Here is a 3,978-nt window from a genome sequence, read left to right on the forward strand (position 1 = left end):
ACAGAATTGCCTTTTTTGATGTGCTGAGGAAAGGAAGGGAGGCCAATCATCTGCATAATTAAGCTGCAACCCCCACCCCTTCGTTTTCAGGAAGTTCAGAGTTTCCTTTGTTCTCCTAGCTCTTGCTGAACAAAAGCGAATAGAGACACACCAACTTCCTTCCCACTGAGTGGTGGCTTGTTTCAATNCGCCTGCTTAACTCTGTCTTCTATCAGAAGGTTTGGAGTCTGTGTTTGCAAGGTTATACACGGGTAGAGATGCGCCTCAGTGGTAGAGAGCTTTCGTGGCCCGGTTGAGGCCACAAAGAAACTGTTATCTATGAATAACAAGGGACAGTAAGCATTAAGAAAGCATATTTTTTGGTTATGCTTAATAGAACAGTTGGATTACTAGATTCTAGTACAAAGAAACTACCTTTAAGTGACCCAAGGCTTATTCTGTAGTACTCTAGTATTTCTATCAAGGTACAGTATCCCTTCCTACAATTCACCATGAACCTTGGGCCAGTAAGGTCTTCCCTTGCCCACCTACGTGGTCTGGGAAGATTGCTGCATGAATCAACCATCCCCTGATGCATATCAGCACCACTCATTGGAAGACTGACAGGGGAANGTAATTTTTATTTGTCTGTTTTCTCCTTAGACTACCCAAACAAGAAAAGCAAGGCCAGATGTAGTTCACATAAAGTTGTAATATACTGAGTGCCTATTGTTTTGTTTTGTTTCTCATTTTGTTAAAAACTAAAAACATCTTTTCTTTTATTGAAAATAGATATTTTCCCCTCATACAATGTATCCTGATTACAATTTCCTCTTCCCTACTCCTCCCAGTTCCTCCTCCCCACCTCCCCTTCCCATCCAGATCTACTACACCCTTTCTGTCTCTCATTAGAAAACAGGCAACTAAGGAATAATAATAAAATAACATGTAAGAAAAACAAATCAACATATGACAAAATAACCAAACAGGAAAAAGAACCAGAGAAAAAGAGCAAGAAACGCAAATAGACAAAGAGACACACACATTCACATTCACAGGGGTCCTAGCAACACTCAAAACCAGAAGAAACACAAAATATATGCANAGGAACTGTAAGGCTAAAANTAAAAAGAGCCGTGACTTAGCATAATGAAACAAAGACCCTCCAANGATAGCACTGAGTTCATTTTGTGTTGGCCATCTACTGCTGGACATAGGGTCTTGCCCTTAAGCGTGGTTAGTTTCCCCAGTGAGACTCCCTTGGAGAAAACTACATTTTCATTTGCAAGTTGGAGATGGCTTCTGAGTTAGGGATGGGGACTAAGTCCACTTCTCTCAGTTCTCAGATCCCATTTGATGTAGACCTGGATATGGCCTCTGTCTCTGTGAGTTCACATGGGTACCAGCCCTGCTGTATCTAGAAGGCCTCAATTCATTGATGTCCCTTCATCCCCTGTCTTTCCAGTCTTTCTGTCTCCTCGTTCTCAGTTCCCTGAGGGGAGGGAATTGATGGAGACATCCCATTTAAGGCTGAGTGTTCTGAGATCTCTCACTTTCTGCATAAAAATAATTTTATCATACCATGTGTTTTAATCACATTCTTCCCCACCCCCCAAGCTTCTCTGACTTTTCTCTCCAACTAACTTCATGCTCTCTTTTTCTGCCTCTCAAACAAAACAAAACAAAAACAAAAATCAAAACAAACAAGCNTTTAAAAAGTGATTAAGAAAATTACCAAAACAAAACAAAAAGCACACACAACCCACAGAGTTCGTTTTGTATTGACCAGCTACTCATGAGCAAGGGTCAGTCCTAGAGTATAGCTGATACACCCGGTGACTCTCCATTGGAAAAACCTGATTTTCCTTCCCGGCAGGTCTTTGTTGCTAATGGCATCTTGGTTAGGGGTGAGACTTTGTGTCTACTTTGTCTGGTTTGCACTTGTGCAGGTCTTGTGCATGCCTTCACAGTCTCTGTGAGTTCACATGTGGGCCAGCCCTGTTTGAAAGACACTGTTTCCTTGGAGCCTCGCACCACCTCTGGCTCTTACNGTCTTTCCACCTCTTCTCCATAGATCCCTGTGCCTTGAGGGGAGAGATTTTTTTTTTTCAAAAGGAGCTCTGGCAAAGTTTTATTAAAGGGAAGCTTTCTTGTTTACTTCTCACTAGCCTGTTCTGGCATGCTTCTAATAATATCAGAATCACCTGTGTCAATGATAGCCAGTGTATATACTCTGTAGTATTTTCCACACGCTGTGCCTAATTCAATATTATTGCCACTGTAGTGATGGACACCAGTTTTAGCCAACATGACATAGTATTCTATTTCAGATTTCCTCAGAGCTGGGCAGTTGTTGGCAAGGATTACCAACTTTGCTTTGCCTTGTCTGAGCATCTTCAGAGTCTGTTCATACCCTGGCACGTACTTTCCATTTTTTTATAACAAGCTGGAGCCTAGAGATGATCGGCTNCAGAGACTTTTTCCTCTTCTTTGCAGCCACCATCTTCCCGCCTTATGTNCNGGACAACCCGCAACCAAGATCAGCCGCCAAGATGGCCAGGGAGTGAGAAAGGCTAGGGGAGAGATTTGATGATGNCATCCACTTAAGGCTGAGTGCTTCAATGTCTCTCACTCTTTGCACATTGCCCAGTTGTGAGCCTCAGTGTTAATTCTCTGATGGGAACAAGCAAGTCACTGATCTTGGGCACAGCAATATTTCATCAGAAATGATTCTATTGCTAGGTTTCTTCATCAGAATAATAGGTTTTTCCCTAAGACCCATAACCTATCTTGTCTTAGGTTCTTGGTCACTTTAGCAGTGTCACATATGTGTTCCATGTCATGGAGGGGCCTTAAATCTAGTCAAAAAGAGATTGGTCACCCCCATAATATTTATGGCAATGCACCAGTATATAGTGCAGGCAGGTGGCCGTTGTAGGTCAGAGAGTTTGTAGTTGGGAGATATTGACAACTGATGATTCTCCTCTAGTGGTGGGCACAGTACCATGAACTCCAGTCAGAAGAGGTGAAGTTTCTAGTTAGGTACTGGCTTGAATTCTCCCTGTTTGATGGCATATGTAAGTTGTGCCTTCAGCAATACGACCTCACCAGCAGGTTATGAGGGGCAACCAATAGCCTTGATAATAGTCTGTGATGTTTGGGGGACTCCTTTGGCCAACAGCTCAACAGAATGTAGCCCGTTCTTGGCATTGGGGGAGGGGTTTACTCTGTGGCATAAGACATCTAGCTGGCCATTGTCTCCCACAGTAGAGGGTAACTCATTTAAATTCTTTCCATAGGAAGCACCTGCAGTAGTGCGCTTCATTCATAGGGCTTTTCAAAAGCCCTCTAGCATGAGTGGTCCCTCTCCATAGTCCTCTCTTCACCCTGTCTGCCCATCCCCCTNTACATTTAAAGTTCCTACTTTCCCCCTTTATCTCTTGAAGATACTATATTCTATTTTCCATTCCTTGGAAGACTGCATCCTCTTCCTTAGTCTTTCACTTGCTACATAAGCTTGTGGTTATTATTGAAACACATATATCTAAACCTGAAAGGAGAAAACATGCACTATTTGTCTTCTGGGGTCCGGGTTACCTCACTCAGGATGGTCATTTCCAACTCCACCCATTTACCTGAAAATCCCATTTTATTTAAAAGCTTACTAATANCCCATTGTGTAAATTTACTACATTTTATTATCTATTCATCACTTGGTGGATGTGTAGACTGTTTCTAATGTCCGGCTAATATGAATGAAAGCAGTAGTGAACATAGATAAACAAGTACCACGGAAATAAAATGCCGAGTCCTGCCTTAGTTTGGGTTACCATTACTCTGATGAATAATGGTCAAAAGCAAGCTGGCAAGAAAGGTCTTGTGTGAGTTATGTTTCCACATCCATAGACGATCAGTGAAGGAACTCAAACAGGGCAGGAGCATGGAGGCAGGAGCTGATGGGGAGGCCACTGGGAGTTCTGCTTACTGGCTTGCTCGGTC

At 42.7% G+C, this 3,978-nt stretch overlaps 1 pseudogene; it reads right to left on the reverse strand.

The window, feature by feature from the left end:
• Positions 1 to 2,133: 2,133 nt before the first annotated feature.
• Positions 2,134 to 2,562, reverse strand: LOC110300708 (annotated as a pseudogene).
• Between the last annotated feature and the right edge of the window lie 1,416 nt (positions 2,563 to 3,978).

Source organism: Mus caroli, chromosome 8 (assembly GCF_900094665.2).
Source record: "Mus caroli chromosome 8, CAROLI_EIJ_v1.1, whole genome shotgun sequence".
In the NCBI taxonomy this organism is placed as follows: domain Eukaryota; kingdom Metazoa; phylum Chordata; class Mammalia; order Rodentia; family Muridae; genus Mus; species Mus caroli.